The sequence below is a fragment of the Periplaneta americana genome, chromosome 2 (assembly GCF_040183065.1).
Source record: "Periplaneta americana isolate PAMFEO1 chromosome 2, P.americana_PAMFEO1_priV1, whole genome shotgun sequence".
In the NCBI taxonomy this organism is placed as follows: Eukaryota; Metazoa; Arthropoda; class Insecta; order Blattodea; family Blattidae; genus Periplaneta; species Periplaneta americana.
The window spans coordinates 36,184,879-36,209,437 of record NC_091118.1 but is presented as its reverse complement, the minus strand read 5'-3'; the positions used below and the strand labels follow the sequence as shown (position 1 = coordinate 36,209,437).

Here is a 24,559-nt window from a genome sequence, read left to right as displayed (position 1 = left end):
AAAATTAAAATCGCTACATGTTTATTTCCACCATTAACACTGTGTATAATTAAACACAAATGCTTATAAAACACAGGAGAATAAATGCTTTTCACATTCTTTTGACATTGTCATTGTGTAATGTATATTTACTTTCAGAGTGTACATATGTGTGTTTCCCCATACTACCGTACTCTACTCTAAATAGCAACGTTGTTACCTCAACACATCTCTATCTACCTGCAGCGAGTCAACAACCTATAGTGCATGCATTGTAAACTTATTGTATCGGGTCCAAAGTCTCGAAGCCTGGTGATGACACACAGCGTGCGGAAATCACTATGAGACATCGCCGACGAGGGAAGTACTCTCCTCGCGTGGGGTCGGGTTTACCTGACAGCGGTGAGTGCGCGATAAGTATAGCAGAACGTCGTTAACTGACAAGCAGACGTTCAATAAACCTGTCGCCGCGCCGGTGTGAGTGTGTGGATTTGGGGAATCCCAACAGGTTTGTGGCTTGAGCAATGCACTGCCAGGAGAGCAGCGTGAACCGTGTCAAGGTCAAGAGAATCTCGGAGACGCAAACAGGTTCTAGCGGGATGCGGAGGAGCATGCATGACCCACGGAGGGTAGACAAGATCTATGCTCGCAGTCCGAGACAGACAAATATGTTCAATGATACATAAGAGAAGGCGCCATTCGATTCCAGGCGAGATTGGTCGGTGGATAAGGCGATAATCAGGCTGTCTCAAAGCAAACACACTAAGGCCCAATTATATAAAACTCCCTGACTAAAGATCAATTTTGATCGAAGATCGGAAAGTGAACCGAGTTCAGATACTTCTATTGTATAAGACTTTTCTGCGATCAAATTACCTAGGTTCAAATGCAATGTAAGTTCAGGTGAAAAGGACTTGGCAACATCTGCATGGAAATATCATATGTACTTCGATACATTGAAATAATATATGATATGCGTAAATCACGAAGTGATTTAAGACGGCGCTTATTCCGTCGGATCCCGGTCAACTAGTCACTCATAACGAGTGCACCTCAGCACATGTGTGGACTTCGGTCCTATGTTCATAGACATCTATGACGTAGTGCAGAGGGCGGCCACTAGAGGGAACCCAAGAGTTGGAACTCAATCAGAGACAATTCTGTCCGACGCCGGGGTTGTATCCGGTGTGGTTTAGTGGATAAAGCATCAGCACGTAGAGCTGAAAACCCGGGTTCAAATCCCGGCGCCGGAGATAATTTTTCTCCGTTCCATTACTCTTTCATCGTATGATGACGCAGAATATCTGCATGGAAATATCATATGTACTTCGGTACATTGAAATAATATACTATTTTCCGCGCCTGCCTGTGCAATATTTGCCTTTTTACAGTCTCTTATTCCATTTATTTATCTTACACACAGTATATGTTAGTTTTACTTACAGTATTCAATGTATTGAAACACTCACACGTGAACAAACGGACTGGGGAAGTACTTGTTATAGACTGATTCCGATTGGTTCTACTGAACAAGCTTGTGACGTCACATAGACTACCAGAAATGCTACGGCGCATATAGCAGCTGACCGCCTTCCGAAATGCCGTCTAGTCTTGTGAACTACAAACTAGGGAGCTTTGGACATGTATGCTTGAATCACGGCCTTCATAGACTATTTTTATAAAAACCATGACATCACGGTGCAGCACTGAATTAACAAAGCAGTGTCTTAATGTAGTTTCATTACGAGTTATGTGCGAAAGATAAGGGCCTAATATATATATATATATTTAGTAGCTTATTTTACGACGCTTTATCAATATCTCAGGTTATTTAGCGTATGAATGAGGAAAGATGATAATGCCGGTGAAATGAGTCCGGGGTCCAGCACCGAAAGCTACCCAGCATTTGCTCATATTAGGTTGAGGGAAAACCCCGGAAAAAACCTCAACCAGGTAACTTGCCCCGACCGCGAATCGAACCCGGGCCATCTGGTTTCGCGGCCAGACGTGCTAACCGTTACTCCACAGGTGTGGACCCTAATATATTACAATAATGTTTAAAACATTGTAAAGATGGTACTAACAGTGTCAATGTTCAAAGTTAACGTGTTACCACACTCTAGTGAGCGGTGACCAAAACTCGAACTGCAGTGATTACATGCGACAGACAGCCTATGAAGTAAGGAGACGGAGGAAAGGTACTTGGCATGAAAACTACAACCAGTGGTCGTTCCTGTACTAACATCTTGATCAATCCCGCGGATAAAAATCTCAAGCTTTGCTGTATCAGTAATGTCACTGCTGTCATCAAGAGCTGATTTTTCTTGCTTCTTTGTTTAACCTTTCTCTTGAATATAATCAGGAAGAAGTCCTCCTCTGTGGAATAACGATTAGCATATCTAACCGTGAAACGAACGGGCCCGGGTTCGAATCCCGATTGGGATAAGTTACCTCGAGGTTTTTTGCGAGATTTTTCCTCAACCCATTAAGAGCAAATGCTGGGTAACTTTCGGCGCTCGACCCTTGACTCACTTCGCCGGCATTATCACTATCATCTCCCTCTCACTCTGGCGCTAGATAATCATAGCAGTTGATAAAGCGTCGTAAAATAATCAATTAAAATTACTAGCAGGAAGGAGTACATATTACTATCAGAAGGAAGGCGTAAATAATTATTACCAGACGAAGTACAATTATTGCCAGAAGGAAAGAGTGTAGCTTTCCAGAAGAATATATACAGTTACTGTTAGAAGAAGTATACTTGTTACCAGAAGGACGGAATACATAGTGATTACCAGAAGGAATACACAATAATTGTTATCAGAAGCATGAGTCCTCAGTTGTCACAAAAAAGGAATAGGCTACGCAGTTTTATTAGAAGAAAGAAGTATACAGATATTACCAGAAGAAAATAATATAATATATCACCAGAAGAAAAGAATATATAGTTATTACCAGAAGAAAGGAGTAAATGAATATTACCAGAAGAAAGGAGTGCACAGATATTACCAAAAAAAGGAATACACACATATTGCCGGAAGAAAAGAGTACGCAAATGTTACAAGAAGAAAAGAATGAGTACCGAGTTATTACCAGAAGAAAGGTGTACGCAGTTGTTATCAAAAGGAATACGCAGTTGTTACCAGAATGAAGGAGTAGGCCTACGAAGTTACGAGAAAAAAGAATGCACAGCTGTTATCTGAAGAAAGTAGTAAGCTATTTTACCAGAAGAAAGTAGTACGCAGTTGTTACCAGAAGATAGTAGTGCGCAGTTGTTACCAGAGGAAAGAAATACACAGTTGTTACGGGTATAGGAGTGTTACCAGGGGATGTGGTTGTTAACAGCAGTAAATGGTTGTTGCCGACAAGAATATCAATTTTTCCGAAGGACCACACATTTGCTCTCAGTAGAACTATAAATTTCTTACCAGAGAGTATACGAGTATAACTGTTTCTAGTTCGTTATTTAACGATGTATCTACTATTTTGTTATTTAGCTTCGATGAAATTTGTGATAGGGAGGCAATACTTGACGAGATGAGACTGACGATTTGCTATGTTGTTATGCCTGCTATTCGTCTTAGAGTAGGGGAAAACCTCGGAAAACTCCCAACTAAGTAATCAGCTAAAAGCGGGAATCGACCCAAGCCCGAGCGCAGCTCAGGATCAGCAGGCAAACGCGCCTATCGCCTGGGCCACTCCGGTGGCTTATAAACTTGTTACTGGAAGGAGTAAGTTGTTTTAATAAGATCACACGTTTGTTATAGGAAGAACCTGAAATTGTTACCAGACTGTACACTGTCGTTACCGGAAGAACCCCAAAGTTATAACCAGAAAAATCAGAGTTGTTACTACAAGGATCGTACAATATTTTTGTGCGGGATCGTGCGTATTTGCTTGGTTTCCGCACAAAACCAACCCGCGGTAAGTCTAAAATTCCACATTCAGTATTCTCAACCGAACACACATAACAATTTCCCTCTTCTTACCGCTTAAGTGACATATTCATTTTACTGCTTTAGGCTTTTAACATATTATTTTTAGAGACGTTCAATATAGTAATAATTATAAATTGGAAACTTACCACTGCAATTTTACCTAAATTATTGTTTTTAAATATTTGCAAAAATTAAGTAAACTCTACAACTCCACTAAAGTTATTGCATTTCGTGATGCATGTAACATTAAGGAAGCCGTTTGTTTTAAGTTCGCATTTATAGACTGGGGGGGGGGGAAAAGACAGACGTATATCACGGCCTGCTGGAGTATAGTAAACACAGAAAACATTTTGAAGCAACAATGTTGAAGATAGATATTTTTGTTTTCCAAAATTGCCGTCATTGAACAGAAACCAAGATGGAGATTTCATTGCAACTAATTAGAAATTCCTCTTTCAGATATGTAATAAACGATCTTCGCATAAAATAATGTACGATACACGAGCGGTATGTTTTCTTTCAATTCTCGGAAATTAAAAAATCTCAACTACGTTTCGCTTTTTCAAACTTTTCCTCGAACATGAAAACTTCAACATACCGCTCTTGTAACGCATATTACTATTACCAGAACCATAAAGTTATTACCGAAAGCATAACAGACAATATTTGTAGTCTTTTACATTTCCTAGTTGTACAATGCGTCGTTAAAAATACCACTTCACCTTTATGCCAAGTAGAATCAAGCTGCAATTTACAGCCTGACAAAACTCGCACGTGAAAGCCGCCTGATTACACCGCAACACGCATAGCTTTCTGGACATTTTTTTTCATCGTGTGTAGAGGCAGCGTTTTCCTTCCCCCGCCAAGACTTGCAGCTTTTCTATTCGACGCACAGCTGCTACAGCACTTGTTTACCTTTACATGGAGGGATATTCCAGTATGACTGCATCACGTATCGCATAGCACCTTCAATCCAATAACATCACCGTTTATGCAAATGCAATTCTTTACTGAACGCCCATTTTAAACTATGGAAAGTTTCAGAAACAATAACTTCATTTTAATAAAGCTGAGGTGGTATGATACTGGCAGGTGAAACTGGAGTATTCAGACGAAATTTACGTCTTTTAAAAGTAATTATATTTTTTTTATGTTTTATTTAACGACGCTCGCAACTGCAGAGGTTATATCAGCGTCGCCGGATGTGCCGGAATTTTGTCCCGCAGGAGTTCTTTTACATGCCAGTAAATCTACTGACATGAGCCTGTCGCATTTAAGCACACTTAAATGCCATCGACCTGGCCCGGGAAAGTAATTATATCAACAGTAGGCCTAATATTACAAGACCTTAATGGCCACCTTGCTAGGTCTGTTGACAGACCGCGGAGCCTGCCTGGAGAGAAATAAAAAATAGGTTGCAACCGCCAAATTACTCTTCAAGGAACGACAACTCTTATACATTGAGGGAAAGAAGACAGAGGACGGACACTGGAAAGTTTTCTTTTCTCAATCCTACTATCAGGGACTGGAATGCTTTACCTGCAGACTTACTAAAGGCTTTACCAACAACCAAAAACGTATTTAAAAATAGGCTTAAGGACTTTACTAATAGAAGATAATTATACACAGTATGTAAAGGATGTAAATGATATTTTGTTATTGAAGTGTTGTATCAGTGAAGCTTTATAGTTTATAGTGGCAGTGCAAAGTATTTGAACAGTGAAATGTTTTTTAAGTGTTAGTGAAATCAGGATAGAATCAGTGATATGTATCGTAGTTCCAGTGCAGTGAGTGAGTTGATAGCGAAATGAGTGTAATGTGGAAAGATACTTGTGCAGATATGAACATATCATACTCGTGGGTTTTAGTTCGAACTTAGATTTAAGATACAAATTAGATTTATTTTAAATGTTATTTTAAGTGATAGTGCTTCATTTAATTTAGGATATTCCCTATTATTATTATTATTATTATTATTATTATTATTATTATTATTATTATTATTATTATTATAATAAATTATTGTTAGTATTAATTATTGGTATTATTATTAAGTGTATTTTTAATTTACAAGTTTATTATTATCATTGAGTGTAGTTGGTTACCACTGCCACCGGGTATATACCCATTGCAGTGTGAATAAATACATATAAAACTAGGCGAAGGCGGATTTGTTTTTGTAGTGGGGAAAGCCAAGGTTGTGAGCGTCTTTCCCGTTTTCCCTCGTCATTCCGCCAACACTATCTCCAATTCTTCTTTGATTGTCATCTTCGTCTGAAAAAATAGGGCATCTCCTGCGTTTGTGTGACGTCAAAACCGCTCTCATCACAATAAATGTTCCTCGTTGTTTGTCCAAAGATTGATAAATAACAGTGGTGGTGGTGGTGGGTTCTAAACGATTCATAATTCTGTATAATACGCACCGAAGCCCCCCAGGTTCTTGGTTGCCTGACAGCGAAATGACGACGGAGATTTTAAATTTTGGAAGAAGACTAAAATAATAAAAAAAATACTGGGCCTATTAATTTCGTACTAAGTTTTTTCTTACCATTTTTCTGTGAATAAATTTAATTTCATGAAGTGTAACGCTTAGTTTCCATATGTTTTCCACTACAATTATCCAAATTACATGATTTGCATAGGTCAACGTTTTTAATGCTATACACGAGTAAAAAAAACCGAACCGACCCTTGTAGCTGATTTCAGAGCCTTGTTCACTCCAGAGCACGATAGACTGGTAACTAAGATTTTCGTGGTTCGAATCCTGCCTGGGAAGGAAACTTTTTTTTTTCTTATTAAAATTTATTCCCAATACTTTTCGATTGCAGCGATATTTTACTACTTAATTAGCTTATTATTCCCAGAACATGAATTTTACCAGCAATCGAAAAGTATTGGGAAGAAATTTGAATAAGGAACAAAAAAAAGTTTCCTTTCCAGGCAGGATTCGAACCACGAAACTCTTAGTTACAAATCTATCGTGCTCTGGAGTGAACAAGGCTCTGAAATCAGCTACAAGGGTCGGTCCGGTTTTTTTTTTTGCCACTACTGTACAGTAAAGAAGGCCAGGCCTGTCCTGTGTCGCGGCTATAGGCCCTATCACCAATGGGTATGAAGGAGGAAGATAGGTAGATTCGTATAATATTAACCATCCTGAAATAAACTCTCTTTCTTATGGCTCATCTTCCCGCACAGCTCACATACCAGGTCTGGCTTCCCCATCTTTAAGTGACGCCCGCAATTCAGTATTTGGATTTCATCCTCCCTTCCCAGGTGACATTTTTCTAAAAGAATCACTGATCATGTCCTATTCTGAAACACGATCTCAGCATTATGTAGAACTAATAGGGAAGAACCACAAGAAACTCCAGCCAACGTAGAAATCGAGCACCGGATTTTCCAATTAAACTAATTGCAGGATAACTCACGGCTATTTTCTCGGTTTCATATTTCTAGGTACGGAGATATTATCGTAGATAATAGCCATGTCAAGTAAACTGGGGGATTCATTACTTTAAAAAGAAGAAAACGTCTTAGAGGAAATGGAAATCTTATAATCAATATAATTACAGTAACAGCAAACTCTTCTTCCAACCTAACAGAAATCAAAGCAAGTTACTTACACGAAAAATCTCTGTCGCAGTACACGCAAAGTTTAAGATTTAATTTTAACATTGTGCGGAAATCAAGGTTCTCAGTTACGATTCCAGCTAGAACATAAAAGAAAAGATTATGGTTTATTTAACGACGCTCGCAATTGCAGAGATTATATCTGCTGCGCCGGTGTGCCGGAATTTTGCCCCGCAGGAGTTCTTTTACATGCCAGTAAATCTACTGACATGAGCCTGTTACATTTAAACACACTTAAATACCATCGATATGGACAAGGATCGAAGCCGCAACCTCGAGCATAGAAGGCCAGCGCTATACCAACTACGCTACCGAGACCGACGCTAGAACATGAATGTTTGTCTTTATCGATATGTAGTGTGGTTATCATTATGCTGTTCGTCAGCTGGAAGCTAGTGTGTCTGATTTCCATGTTGATAAACAAAGCCTAAGTCCCGGTTGGTCTCAATAAAATTTGTGGTGTTCAAAGACGGCCCTCGGTAACAATTTTTCGCGAGATACTCCTTTTTCCCTAACTGCATTATTATATTAAGGCATGAGATATGACACTCCGTTTTCCTTAAATAAATAAAAGTTGTTGTTGATAACTTTCACTGTCAGTAGTGATGCAGAGAAAGCAAAGTTTTCTCCAGCTGCACATTATTGCAGATATTAGGCCTATGTATTAATATAATAATGCGTTATAAACATCTTATCTTAATAGAAATTACAATAGCGTGCATTCAAATTTTGATCACGAGTATCTAAAATATTCTCAATCAAGAATAGAAAAACTGAAAATATTAAAAATGTCCGTGACATCTGAACACAATAGTATATTACGATACAAAGTTCGGGAGTGCTTTTTACAAAATCTAGGACAATTTTGAAAGCGAGTTTCTCAGTTTCCGAGATTTTGTAATGCACTTCACAAACGTGTATTATAGATTATTTTTTGCACAATACCATATTTTGAAAATAATATTTTAAAAAATCTCATTTGCCTTTGTGACTGAGGGAAACCATGAAAAACCCCAGTCAGATTGGCCGGTCACGGGGTTTGAACCCTGGACCTCCCGAATGCGAGTCTCAGACGCTACCGTCTGAACCTACTCGCTCGATTCTGATTCATTAGATTTACCCACAACACAGAAGAATATTGAAGACCGTGATCTAAGGAATATAGTCTTCTCATAAGTACATCTTATTTTAGCACCCCCCCCCCCCAAGATTAAAATCCTGGCCGCGCCACTGGATCTCTTCTTACCTTTTGCACAAATCCAGTCCTGTTCGTATAACATATGGTTACAAAGGCATAGCTCTACCTTCCATTTCACTTTATATGACGTCTAATGTAAGTTCAAATAACAAGAAAATTGGGAGTATAGATATGAATTTTCGGCTAAACTAGTGCTGAGTTGTTCCTCTGTATTCCGCTTATACATTTTGCATATGAAGGGTACACGGGAAAAAACGATCAAGGTCCATCAAAAATCGAAATTGAGTTAATAATGCCATCTTATAGTGGAAAGGAAGTACTATCATGTGGTCTAGCTAGTAATAAGAAATAATCGTTCTTGACATTCCACTACATCAATTTCTATTAAATACACACATAACAAAGTACTAAATGCTTAAACTTTAAAATTCGTTTTTCTCGAAACTTTCTAAAATGGACCTTGATCGTTATTCCCGTGTACCCTTCATATAAGAATCTGTGACAGGTTGGCTTTTGTTATGTCTTGCATATACGATCAACTGCATCTCCACAAAAAATCCCTTATAAATTCAACGATTTTCACTTCTGAAATCACCAGAACTACCTCAACGCTAGTTTCACAGAATTTTCTTTCCTATATTATTTCACTTACATAGAAATTACTGCGATAATTTCTCTTATCACTTCACTCGTGCACTTCTGTTTAGAGAGATATCATGAGCGTTTGTATAAGACAATGTTTTATCAACTCACTGGTACCACTTTCGTTGAAATATGTAGCACATGTAGACATCAACAAGAAACAAACCTTATATGACGTTAAAGAAAACTATAACACACGAACTATAGAGTATATAGCTACTTGTCTGCACCCTCAAGACAAAGGAACTAACTCACGCACTCACCTGCTGCTATCGGTTGCTGCCTGCCCGGCTTGTAGCTGTCTGCAGACTGGACGATCCAGCGTGCTGGCCGAGTGTGTGGGTCCGCGAAGGTTACTCTGGAAGGAGGAGGCGGGGGTTGTCCCGAAAGGAAGTAAATATTTCGTGATACACTCGAAGGCTGTGACCTGCGACACCTCACCGCTGCTTCCTTCCTGCCACTACACTTCCTAAATAATATCGCCATGTCGTAAGAGCCGGACCAATAGTCACCTAGAACAAACGTCAACAATGTCGAAACTCAGACCGCGGTACAGTAACTGAGAAGAGCCACAAGCAATCACAATGTTATTGTAAAGCAATAATATGCTTATTTTATAGTAGAAGTGAAACTCCTTAGGCTGGGTGTAAGTCGAACGCAGTGAAACAATATCTGAAAGAGCTTTGCGTGTTGTTTCTGCGGGATTGTGTACGTTGCCATGTTGCCATGTTTATCGTCTCACATTAGCGAACATTTAAGGGGAGGGTATCATGAAATATATAAATCCTTAACTAATAATGTTAAAGCTTTGGTTTTTTGTACATTTATTACTCACATGTGTTGTAATAAACTGTATTAATTTCAGATTGATCTCTCTTCAGGTTTTCCCGTAACAACATTTCAAATATAATTTTTTCTTCCGGGTACAAAATGCATTAAATAGGGTTACAATTTAACGTTTTTGTTAAATTTTTTACACCAGGTTCCAGATACTGTCTGGAACTAATCTTGCTATTTTCTTGCCTGAATCTTTAATAGTTTGTTTATAGATATTTTTTTTTTCCACAAGCCAAGCGTTCATTGAAAAAAAAAATAGTATTTACACAATACTTTTTTTTAATACTCGTATTTGAAGTCATATCAACATTGAAATAACAAGTTATGTGGCATACATATTAGAAAAGTTCCATAAAAAATCAGCTTTCTAGCTTCATTTTTGTGGGAGTTGATACATTTTGTACATGACAAAGAGTAAGAAAAATGAAAATTCGAGTAAAAGGGCGTGTAGTGAAGCAATTTAAATGGCAAGCTGAACGCAGCACTTTAAAATGGCGACGAAAACAGACATATGCGCCGTACAGTCCCGAAAATTCGTTGAGTGATAAACCAAGCCTTGCACATTATTACAAAGGAAAATGTAAAAATCGTGTCAATTGTTATTAGGGGAGAAAATTCGCTCCGGCGCCGGGGATAGAATCCGGGTCTTCGATTCTACGTACCAAGCGCTCTAATCACTGAGCTACGGTTGGTACGTAGAACCAAGGACCCGGGTTCGATCTCCGACGCTGGAGCGAATTTTTCTTCTCTAATAAGAATTGTTACTTTAACAAATGAATTCTATAGGAGCAAAAATTAATCTTTACGTAAAAACCGTGTATTTTGACTAAAATTACCATTTTTTTCACCTTACCCTTCCCTTGAGAAGATTATTACACATTTACAACTGTGCATACAGAGTGGAAGTAATATAATTGTGTAGATTTGAACAGCTTATTCCTTGGATAGAGTACAACAAAAATTTCAAATAGCATATTAGTCCCAAATGAATACTTTTCTCAGAAAAAAATTCTCCCAAATGTTAACATAGTCTTACTCGATAAACACTATCCGTACGATTCTGATTTCTACTCCTATCAGTACAGAAATTCATAAAGAATAATTTTATTTCCTTACAGTTTTTAAATAAAATGGACGGTTGATTCTCAAATTAAATAAAACGATTAACATCCGTGCATATAGAGTGGAAGTATTAAAATTGCAGATTTTAACAGCTTATTCCTTGGATAGAACACAGCAACAAACTTTAATACCATGCTAGTCCCAAATGATTACTTTTCTCAGCAATAATAATAATAATAATAATAATAATAATAATAATAATAATAATAATAATAATAATAATAATTTTCCCCCAAATGTTAACATTGTTTTATTCGATAAGTACTATCCGCACAATTCTGATTGTTATTCGTATCACAAGGAAGAGTTTATCTCTTTACAGTTTCTAAATAAAACGGACGGTTTTCTTACATATTAAATAAAAAGATTAACACTCAGACCTATCGTCATTTCTTGCCATTAGAAAGTCTGGCAACCCTACTGCAATGGTTAGGGGACGGAATGCTGCTTTTCAGGCCTGAATTCGTGTGTTTATTCGTAGGTGAGTCGGCGATGCGTTGTTGCCGAACTACGCAAGCTTTCAACCTAATTTTATAATTAACCGTGCACTTAAACAAATGATTACAGAACGCGTAACTTATTTATTTTAATATATTCTATGCTCCCTCCAATCTGCACAGTTAGATCACTTCCACCTCATTTTTAGTAGGTTATTTTACGACGCTTCATCAACATCTTAGGTTATTTAGCGCCTGAATGAGTTGAAGGTAATAATGCCAGTGAAATTAGTCCGGGGTCCAGCACCGAAAGTTACCTAGCATTTGCTCATATTGGGTTGAGGGAAAACCCCGGAAAAAACCTCAACAAGGTAACTTGCTCCGACCAGGAATCGAACCCGAGCCACCTGGTTTCGCGGCCAGACGCGCTAACCGTTACTCCACACGTGTGGACTCCGCCCTCATATCCATCCATCCATCCATATGTACAGACACGGAAACAAAATTTGAGCTCCCTTAGATTTAAGTTTCGCTTAGAACATACTGCACATGTGCAGTAAACAAGAGCCCTTGTATAAAATTTATGTTACTTGTGGACAGTCGTGAGAAATTGTTGCCTACGTACAGATGAACTTTCATCAAGACTAGCTCCAAATTTTAATTCCGTATCTGTAAAAATAAATGAATAAATAAATGAATAAATAAATAAATAAATAAATAAATGAATAAATAAATGAATAAATAAATGAATAAATGAATGAATAAATGAATGAATAAATGAATAAATGAATAAATGAATAAATGAATAAATGAATGAATGAATGAATGAATGAATAAATAAATAAATAAATAAATAAATGAATAAATAAATAAATAAATAAATAAATAAATAAATAAATAAATGAATAAATGAATAAGTAAGTAAATAAGTAGGTAAGTAAATAAGTAAATAAATAAATAAATGAATGAATAAATAAGTAAATAAATAAGTAATAAGCAAATAAATAAATAAATAAATAAATAATCAATCAATTAATCAGTCGATCAATCAATCACATTGAAATTATGTCAGTTGGCACTGCCATTTGCTGACACGTGATATGTGGAAGACAATCGGGGAAGTAGAGAACCCAAATTACTCACTCTCTATTTTTATTATCCTACAACTATTAAGATCTCACGGAAAGTTTCAGGACGTCTGTCATAGGGAATTTTAGCCTAGATTTAAACAGTGTATAAAGTTAGGATATCTATGAAGTCATAGGCCTAAGCGTATAGAGTGAAGGCGGTAGAGGAACTAAAGCTGCCAATTTTTAAAAAAATTACATAAAGACGTTAGCAATTCGAAGGTATAGGCGCATTCCGATAGCAAAATTTCATCAAGGAGATTAAGGCGATCGTCAGTATTATCACAATAGCCCGAAACGCCTGAAATTTTTTTTTGGGGGGGGAGGAGGATTTTTATTAAAAGGGACCACTAAATAAATTGTAAATTATGTTTCATTTAACGACACTCGCAACTGCCGAGGTATATTACCAACGTCGTCGGTGTGCCGGAATTTTGTCCCGCGGGAGATTTTTTACATGTCAGTAAATCTACTGACATGAGCCTGTCGCATTTAAGCACACTTACATGCCATCGAACCCGTAACCTCGGGCACAAAAAGACAGCACTCTACGACGACTGCACAACCCAGGCCGACGGGACAATTAAATTTCTGATGTTTATTAATTTAATGTTTGTAAGATACACTACCGGTAGTGTGGGGCAATTACATCAAGATCGTAACAGCATCTCAACTCACACGTACAAATTTGTAAGTACTACTGTAATATATTTATGTGATGTATTCCACGCAATACATTTTTCTACTTCGAGTACAGGGATTTTATGAACGGACTGTATAACTATACGACAATAAAGTGTTAAACAAATTGCTAGTTTATCTATGTAGATCTGTACCGGATGCGAAGTAGATCACCGGGGGAAGTGAAGGGACTATATTACTCTCCAATCGTTTTACCCAGGGCCGATTCGACTAGGTCAATTGAAACAATAGAAATGTGACCGGCGATTTTCGGCTGATTATGTTGCTTTTATTCCCTCCCGAGACCTCGCTTGGAACGTAACTGCATTTCAAATGTTGCCGAGTCATTATGGTTGTCTTGTACGCAACAGATGGGATGCAGTTTAACGCTGTGTGGAAGCTACGACCACGTGTTCAAATCCTAGACTAGGACACAGTGGTTGTCCTACGTTGTCTTTGATAAGGTTCGTTGCAACAACAGTCAGGAACCGTCCGTGACCATCGTGAGCATGCGCAGTACAGAAAAAGCGTTCCAACACAATCCGAACCAGTCCTGAACCGGAAACATGTACTGCAGTCGGGCGTTCCAACAAGCTTTTGACACGGGTTCGGAACGGTCAGAAATAGTCCGCGGATTGAGGCATGTACGGAAGAGTACGCAAGACGCGCATGCGCATAAGCTCACCAACGTCTCCTGGATACTGAAGAAAGACATGATAGACTGTTCACATCATTGAGGTTAAAGATGAAAAGTGACAGTACAGACGAATAATAAAACTAGAGATTTAATTTCAATTTTCGCCAAAAAGAAAGGGAATGGAAATTATTTGGGTATTGAAACAGTTAATTACAATTTCAACATGCAGCTTTGATTAAAAGTATAAAAAATAACGTACATCCATTAATCATTAAAAAAAGAATTATTTTTAGATGAGAGTCCCCCAGTACACGACATTAAATTATCGGAATTCTTCCATATTTTTTGTCATCTTTTTATAGAAAATGATCGAAATTCTATTTTCTGCAATTAGAATTAGCTGCGAAACGATAATAATTAAGCATCTCGTTCTTAGCAAAGATGATCACAGTTATAGCATCTCTGGATTTAGTACATAACGATCCGCGAAAGCGTTCCAACAACGTCCAGTCCAGTTTCAATCCCACAGCAGATGCTCAACTAGCGCATGCGCATAAGATGGTACAGGAACCGTACATGAACTGATCCATGAACCGCTTGTTGGAACGAACCTATAGAGGCTCGAATCATGGTTCCGGCACCTTTCTGTTGTATTTTTCATTATAGAACCGAAAAATGTGTTAATAACTTATATTTCTCCTTGAACTACGCTTAAGCCTTGAAAGTTGGACGAAAAAGGGGTTAAAAACGACAAAATTGCCAAGCACTGGACAGTAATCATTTCTCCGTCCGCTATAATATTCCACCACATTTTTCTCCAGAAGAAAAGCACTGGATGTGGATAATACGAGAGAGAGTCAAAAAGTAACCTCAATAATTGTTTTATTAATTGAATATGTACAACAAGTCTACAAACACTTCATCATTTTTAACACAGTATAACAGGAACACTTGCATTGAACGTAGTTGGGACTATGTTGAAAAGTGATAAAGTGTTTGTAGTCTTATTGCACATATTCAATTAATAAAACAATTATTAAGGCAAATTTTTTACTCTCCGTCGTATTATTGTACGAGTATAAAATTATACAGAAGCATAGTTTTATCATTATTAATATTATTATGCTGTATACCTTTACTTTTCTCCTTGAATTACTCATGTTTCCCTTGTCTTCTCCTTCCATTCTCCTTGTCTTACATCTTGTTATTCATGTATTCCCCTTGTTCTCCATGTATTCCCCTTCTCCTCCTTGTACTCTGCTTCTTCTCTTTGTCTTTGCCTTGTTCCTTGTATTCTGCTTCTTCTCTTCGCATTCCCCTTGTTCTTCTCGTCTGGTCCTTTTTCTCCTTGTATTCCCCTTCTTCTCCTTGCCTTCCCTTTCGTCTCCCTGTATTCTGCTTCTTCTCATTGTCTCCCCCTTTTCTCCTTGTAATTCCCCCTTTACCTTGCATTCCCCTTGTTCTTCTTGTATCCCACTCGTTCTGCTTGTACTCTCCCTGTTTTACTTGTTATTTTCTTGCTCTCATTCTACTTTCCTTATTCTTCTTGCATTCCCATTTTTTCTCGGTGTATTTCCCTTGTTCTTCTTGTATTTCTCTTTTTCTCCCTGTATTCCCCTTGTCATTATTCTTGTATTCCACGTCTTCTTTTTGCCTTCCCCTTTTCCTTGTATTCCCCTTGTTCTTGTATTCCCTTTGTTATTCTTGTATTCCCCTTGTTCCTCTTACCTTCCCATTGTTCTTGTATTCCCCTTGTTATCCTTGTATTCCCCTTATTCTTCTTGCCTTCCCCTTATTCTCGTTTTATTCTTCTTGTATTCCCCTTGTTCTGTATTCTTTTTCACCTTGTATTCCCCTTGTTATCCTTGTATTCCCCTTATTCTTCTTGCCTTCCCCTTGTTCTCGTTTTATTCTTCTTGTATTCCCCTTGTTCTGTATTCTTTTTCACCTTGTATTTCCCTTGTTATCCTTGTATTCCCCTTATTCTTCTTGCCTTCCCCTTGTTCTCGTTTTATTCTTCTTGTATTCCCCTTGTTCTGTATTCTTTTTCACCTTGTATTTCCCTTGTTATCCTTGTATTCCCCTTATTCTTCTTGCCTTCCCCTTGTTCTCGTTTTATTCTTCTTGTATTCCCCTTGTTCTGTATTCTTTTTCACCTTGTATTCCCCTTGTTATCCTTGTATTCCCCTTATTCTTCTTGCCTTCCCCTTGTTCTCGTTTTATTCTTCTTGTATTCCCCTTGTTCTGTATTCTTTTTCACCTTGTATTTCCCTTGTTATCCTTGTATTCCCCTTATTCTTCTTGCCTTCCCCTTGTTCTCGTTTTATTCTTCTTGTATTCCCCTTGTTCTGTATTCTTTTTCACCTTGGATTCCCCTTGTTATCCTTGTATTCTCCTTATTATTCTTGCCTTCCCCTTGTTCTCGTTTTATTCTTCTTGTATTCCCCTTGTTCTGTATTCTTTTTCACCTTGTATTCCCCTTGTTATCCTTGTATTCCCCTTATTATTCTTGCCTTCCCCTTGTTCTCGTTTTATTCTTCTTGTATTCCCCTTGTTCTGTATTCTTTTTCACCTTGTATTCTCCTTGTCCTTCTTGTCTTCCCCTTGTTCTCAGTGTATTCCCCTTGTTCCGTATTATTTTCCACCTTGTATTCTCCTTGTCCTTCCTGTCTTCCCCTTGTTCTCATTGTATTCCCCTTGTTCTGTATTCTTTTTCACCTTGTATTCTCCTTGTTATGTATTCTTTTTCACCTTGTATTCCCCTTGTTATCCTTGTATTCCCTTTGTTCTTCTTGACTTCCCTTTGTTCTCGTTTCATTCTTCTTGTATTCCCTTTGTTCTGTATTCTTTTTCACCTTATATTCTCCTTGTCCTTCTTGTCTTCCCCTTGTTCTCAGTGTATTCCCCTTGTTCTGTATTATTTTCCACCTTGTATTCTCCTTGTCCTTCCTGTCTTCCCCTTGTTCTCATTGTATTCCCCTTGTTCTGTATTCTTTTCCACCTTGTATTCCCCTTGTCCTTCTTGTCTTCCCCTTGTTCTCATTGTATTCACCTTGTTCTTGGTAATGTTTGTGGTAATGATCATATTGTAGTAATGGTAGTATTGATCTAATGATGGTAATGGTAGCGGTATTGGTGATCGCAATAATGGTTACAGTGAAGATAATTGCAATACTGTTAATAAATATTATTTACTCGGGAGGAAATTAAACACAGAATAAATATGGGAAATGCTGTTATTATTCGGTTGAGAAGCTTCTATTATCCAGTCTGCTGTCAAAATCTGAAAGTTAGAATTTATAAAACAGTTATATTACCGGTTGTTCTGTATGGTTGTGAAACTTGGACTCTCACTTTGAGAGAGGAATATAGGTTAAGGGTGTTTGAGAATAAGGTGCTTAGGAAAATATTTGGGGCTGAGAGGGATGAAGTTAAACGAGAATGGAGAAAGTTACACAACGCAGAACTGCATGCATTGTATTCTTCACCTGACAATTAGGAATATTAAATCCAGACGTTTGAGATGGGCAGGGCATGTAGAACGTATGGGCGAATCCAGAAATGCATATAGAGTGTTAGTTGGGAGGCCGGAGGGAAAAAAACCTTTAGGGAGGCCGATACGTAGATGGGAAGATAATATTAAAATGGATTTCAGGGAGGTGGGATATGATGATAGAGAATGGATTAATCTTGCTCAGGATAGGGACCAATGGCGGGCTTGTGTGAGGGCGGCAGTGAACCTCCGGGTTCCTTAAAAGCCAGTAAGTAAGTAATGAATAATTATTATAGTAGGTATTATATTGCTGTTAAATGCAGAGACGAAAATAACAGTGAAGTAAAAGTTGAACAACAACAGTAACAACAGAAAACCGAATTTCTAGAGAGAAACCAGTTCAGAGCGCTTTATCCACGACGAAGCTCGCATCTGGCGTGTGGTCGAGCAGTCTGCTGCAAACGAACAGCCGTCGTCCTGTGTCACCTGGATTACAGCAATTAAGCTGCAAACTTATTGCATTAGCGTTGATTTGGCATCAGCATTCCGCGCGCTGCCGTCGGCCGAGCCCTGCATACGGATGAGCATCGCAAAACAGCGGAGACGACATAAATCTCTGAGCGCGGTCTCCTTTTCATTCACTTCTCCCAGCCACTTCCATTAGCTGCAGACATTTTCGTAATAAGATGCGTGTCTGTCAATCACTGTGACCCAGAATTACAACAATACGCAGATTACAATAATTTTCATGAAAAAATAAAAATCCTTGGCGATCATGAATAGTCATCGGATTTTATGATTTACTGGATAGCTTATTTTTGGCTTCTGAAAAAGCATATTATTATTATTATTATTATTATTATTATTATTATTATTATTATTATTATTGTCGAAGACGGGTCTGAACCTCTCAAGTGATACCAAGAAGACACCACTTATGAGGTAAATGGGCCAGGAGATTATTATTATTATTATTATTATTATTATTATTATTATTATTATTATTATTGTCGTCGAACACAGGCCTGGACCTGACAAATGATACCAAGAAGGCGCCACGTATGAGATGACTAGGCCAGGAGATTACTACTACTACTGTTATTATTATTATTATTATTATTATTATTATTATTATTATTATTATTATTATTATTGTCGAAGAAGGGTCTGAACCTCTCAAGTGATACCAAGAAGACAACACTTATGACGTAAATGGGCCAGGAGATTATTATTATCATCATTATTATTATTATTATTATTATTATTATTATTATTATTGTTGTTGTTGTTGTTGTCGTCGTCGAAGACAGGTATGGACCTGACAAGTGATACCAAGAAGGCACCACGTATGAGGTAACTAGGCCAGGAGATTATTATTATTATTATTATTATTATTATTATTATTATTATTATTATTATTATTATTATTATTATTTGAAGTTACAGGAGAATGGAGAAAGTTACACAACGCAGAGCTGCACGCACTGTATACTTCACCTGACATAATTAGGAACATTAAATCCAGACGTTTGAGATGGGCAGGACATGTAGCACGTATGGGCGAATCCAGAAATGCAGATAGAGTGTTAGTTGGGAGGCCGGAGGGAAAAAAACCTTTGGGGAGGCCAAGACGTAGATGGGAGGATAATATTAAAATGGATTTGAGGGAGGTGGGATATGATGGTAGAGACTGGATTAATCTTGCTCAGGATAGGGACCAATGGCGGCTTATGTGAGGGCGGCAATGAACCTCCGAGTTCCTTAAAAGCCAGTAAGTAAGTAAGTATTATAATAATAATAATAATAATAATAATAATAATAATAATTATTATTATTATTATTATTATTATTATTATTGTCAAAGACAGGTCTGAACCTCAGAAGTGATACCAAGAAGGCACAACTCATGGGTAGGGAAAGGAAGTTCATGCATTCGCATATTTGTTCTCTATCGTTGTGTGAATATGCTGAAAGATTATCTGCATGAATCACAAATTTCTGAATACAATGATATTACTTTTATTGTGCATAAAAGTACATATTTTGCCTTTATTTATAAAAACATCATATTTTAATATTTATGCAGGAAATCTGCATATTATGTATGTTTATTTATCTTTCCCTAATTTTTAAAAGTGTGTAACCTCATAAACACGACTAATTTATGTTTATGAATTTTGAACGTAACGATGACGCCCTCATAGGGAGCCTCTCAAGTTAGCAATTGGTATTCCTCTACTGCAGTCTGTAGCAGATTTCGATAGAACAATATCCAGTTTAACATCAGTTCCAGGAAATGTAGGAGATAAAGTGAACGAGAAAACAGCAAATATTCTTTTCAAAAACCCTGGCTATTATCAACTTACAGAAATTCAAGATATTCTCGAAGGAAAAACCCCCCAAAAACCAACAAAATTTTCTGTAGAACAGCTCACAGCTTTTGTGCAAGCCCCTCTTACTTCTTGTGACGTAGAACGAAGTTTTTCGCGCTACAAAGCTATGCTGAGAGACAACAGGCGAAGAATGACAACAGAAAACATACGTCACTGCTTAGTTGTGAACTGTAACAGCATAAATGGAGCATTCAGCAATGAGGCAAGCACTTCAAAATCCACAGACTAAACGTAAGTTGCCTATACTTTATTATTCTGTTAAAATAATCTCAGACTGATAGTGCATATTTTGTAGCATATTTATCTATTTTTACAACATAAATGCATATATATTCTTCACGTTTCTTTTCTTTTACAAATTCGTCCGATTACGTAAGCCAGTTAAAACGGCTAGGGGGAGGAAAATGCCGTGCTGAATACAAGTTACTCTACCATCATGCTGGTTGGATGATCATTAAGTTCTGAAGAGGTATGTAGATGTGAGACCAGCAGTAGGCTGGTAGATTTTGGCCCTTAATAGGCTGTCGCGCAACGATTTAATTTAATTTATAAAATTCGTGGGAATATTAACTTGGAAACCATCTGACTGATTGCTTTTCCGCTCACGGACGCAGAGATCAGGAAGCAATGAGCCGGCGTCCGTTCTGGGCTAAGCTCCAGTGAAGAAGAAAAACTCCTGTCTTCCTGGAGAGGCCAGGCTCGATAGATGAAGATCAACAGGTAACTACACGTGATTCAATTCTGCAATCTTCTCGTTCCACGTAGCCATGAAGCACTTACCGCAAGATGGCAGAGCCAGGTTTCCAAACTTTGTAATTAAGTGGTGCGACCTGTCGCAACAGGGTTTCACACCCTAAAAGGTTCTATAGAGGATGTTTCAGAATAACTATTTCACATTTTCAGATTTTTTTTTTTACAGAATATGTAAGTAAACATTTTTCAAGTAACTGCTTCAAATTCTGAAAATGCACTCCAACGAGCTCTGTTTGAATTGCAGAAAATAATAGAGGTGTATAACTTCGAAATTTAAACTAATAAAACAGAATCTATGACATTCCAGGGTCCAACGCAAATTCGTTGCAAGTTTGTTATTAATAATAGATTGATTAAACAAGTCAACCAGTTTAAATTCATTGGTTACACACTATCGCCTTTTGAAGAAGCGGATGTCAAACAAAAAACGGAAATATTCAACCGAATGTGTGGTACAATAACTAGAACTTTAAAAAACAAGGCAAGGAAGGAAACAATGTTGAAGTTTTATAAGACGATGGCAGTACCAGCGGGTTTATATGGAGCAGAATCGTGGGTCCTCACCAATAGAGATAAAAGTAGAATTCAAGTTGCATAAATGCGGTTCCTTCGCTCAGTGATGGGTGTAACAAGGAGGGACGGAATACGAAACGAAGAAATTAGGCAATCACTGAATATCTACAACTTAAACAACAAAATTGTGGAATATAGACAGAACTGGAGATCCCATGTGGAACGAATGAGTAATGAAAGACTGCCTAAATTAATCTTCGGGTATCAACCTAAGGGCTTCCGTAGTATTGGTAGACCAAGAAAACGATGGCAAGACCAAGAATAAGGAATATGTATGAAGTTCGCAACAGGTCGAGAGGCCTAAAGCGTGATGGTGATGATGATGATGATGATGATGATGATGATGATGACATTTTTCATGGTAAAGTTGTGGGTGTCGTATCGAGGTAATACAGTAAAAGTCAAAACTCTTCATTGACTTATTATCGTCCATGGTTGTCTTTAATTGTGTTTCTAGCTGTTCCCGTTAACATGGAAACACTAAAGGCTGGTTCACAATAAACCGGGAACGGAAACGACAACGAGAACGAGAACGGAAATATTGTTAAAATAAATGTATTTAAATGTGAACATTCACAATTAACTATTGTGAATGGTCACATTTAAATAAATTTATTTTAACATTTCCGTTCTCGTTACAGCTTACTGTAATGCTAATGAGACACAGCGAATTTATGCGGTGCAACATGGTCAGCGCCATATTCCCTGTCATAAAACATTTCCAAAACTGTATCAACGTCTTTAGACATCAACATTGTCGAGAAACTGTCGTGGCGCGATGTATGTGTGAAGAGTTTTTGTTAGTGGAATAAAGTAAACGGCCAACATCTGCCAGTTACTTTTCAACTGAAATTATCTATAACTATCTCTACCTAGAAGAATAAATATAAATTGTTCCTCCTCGTTATCGTGGGCATCAAGAAGGATAATGCGTCAATTGTAAAGTGTTGAAAATGGGATTTTCCATTTGAATGACAAAGTATAATAGTAGTCAGTCATGAAAAAAACTTAATCATAACACCAAATACGTAAAATAACTAAAAGATGGAAAACAATTTTGTATGTCTCATCGGGAAAGAACGACGGAGGTGTGCGTATTGCTTATCAACCGGAAGAAAATGAATCATATGCCATCCAGAATATCACAAGATCTGCCGCGCGTTTCCGTGCTGTCCTTGATGACTTATTTTCTGTCACATCCGGAAAAATCACGTGCAGTAGTGAAAGATGAAACTTTCGAATTTCCTTGAAATTAGGAAATGCAACTGAATGCTGATTCTCTTCCTTTCGTTTCACACAAATCATATTTCAATGAGTAAATGAATGGATAATCGGACCAACAGGAAGATGGACGAGCGGGTCGACAGAAGGGCGAAGATGGACAGATGGCAAATGATGGACAGAAGGGCGAAGATGGACAGATGGACGAATGATGGACAGGAGAGCGAAGATGGACAGATGGGCATATGATGGACAGAAGGGCGAAGACAGACAGATGGACGAATGATGGCTAGAAGAGACAGATGGGCGAATGATGGATAGCTGGATGGATGGACGGACGGATAGATGGATAGATGGGCAAACGAACGAAAGGATGGATGAGTGAACGGACGAATGGCTAGATGAGCGAACGGACGATGGATGGACGAGCGAACGGACGATGGATGGACGAACGGACGGACGATGGATGGACGAACGGACGAATGGATGGATGAGCGAACGGACGAATGGATGGATGAGCGAACGGACGAATGGATGGATGAGCGAACGGACGAATGGATGGATGAGCGAACGGACGAATGAATGGATGAGCGAACGGACGAATGGATGGATGAGCGAACGGACGAATGGATGGATGAGCGAACGGACGAATGGATGGATGAGCGAACGGACGAATGGATGGATGAGCGAACGGACGAATGGATGGATGAGCGAACGGACGAATGGATGGATGAGCGAACGGACGAATGGATGGATGAGCGAACGGACGAATGGATGGATGAGCGAACGGACGAATGGATGGATGAGCGAACGGACAAATGGACGGATGAGCGAACGGACGAATGGATGGATGAGCGAACGGACGAATGGCTGGATGAGCGAACGGACGAATGGATGGATGAGCGAACGGACGAATGAATGGATGAGCGAACGGACGAATGGATGGATGAGCGAACGGACGAATGGATGGATGAGCGAACGGACGAATGGATGGATGAGCGAACGGACGAATGGATGGATGAGCGAACGGACGAATGGATGGATGAGCGAACGGACGAATGAATGGATGAGCGAACGGACGAATGGATGGATGAGCGAACGGACGAATGGATGGATGAGCGAACGGACGAATGGATGGATGAGCGAACGGACGAATGGATGGATGAGCGAACGGACGAATGAATGGATGAGCGAACGGACGAATGGATGGATGAGCGAACGGACGAATGAATGGATGAGCGAACGGACAAACGGCTGGCTGGGCAAACTGACGAATTGATTGATTGTGAACGGACGGATGGATGAATGGGCGAACGGACAAATACTGTATAAAAATGGATATGCGAACAGATGAACAAATGAAAGGATGGGCGAACGATTGGCAGATGGATGAAAGAAATGATAGATGGGCGAGCAGACGATGGATGGATGGGGAACGGACGAATGAATGAATGGGCGAACGGATAAATATATGAATGATGGGAGAACGGATGAACAGATGGATGAATCGGCGAACGAACAGAAGATGGATGGCTGAATGATCGGATGGATTAATAGACTGGCAGCCGAAAGGTTGGATAGATGAATGTATGCATAGGCCTAATATGAACGGACGAACTGCCCAATAGATTAATAATGGGCGAACGAATTGATGGATGGGCTAACTAACGGATAGATGAATGAGCGAATAGACAGATAGATGGATGGGGAACGAACGGATAAATTAATATACTGGTAGCCGAACGGCTGCATATATGGATGAATGGATGGATGGAAGGATAGATGGACGAATAGATGGATGCCAAACGGCCCAATAAATGGATAAATGAGCGGCTGGATGAGTGAACGGATGGATAGAATGATAGGCGAAAGGACAGATGGATTGGCGAACGGCTCAA

General features: G+C 38.5%; 1 protein-coding gene across 2 annotated transcripts in view; it reads right to left on the bottom strand.

Moving 5' to 3' along the window:
- Positions 1–9,869, bottom strand: part of LOC138692280 (protein spinster homolog 1) — a 134,201-nt gene extending 124,332 nt beyond the window's left edge. Inside the window, exon 1 of one of the 2 annotated variants that reach the window (XM_069815457.1) lies at positions 9,651–9,869. The gene's annotated coding sequence lies outside the window, so the exon portion shown is untranslated. Of the gene's footprint in view, positions 1–9,397; positions 9,537–9,650 lie in introns of those variants that run through there. The other variant, XM_069815466.1, reaches the window with a different exon arrangement.
- Between the last annotated feature and the right edge of the window lie 14,690 nt (positions 9,870–24,559).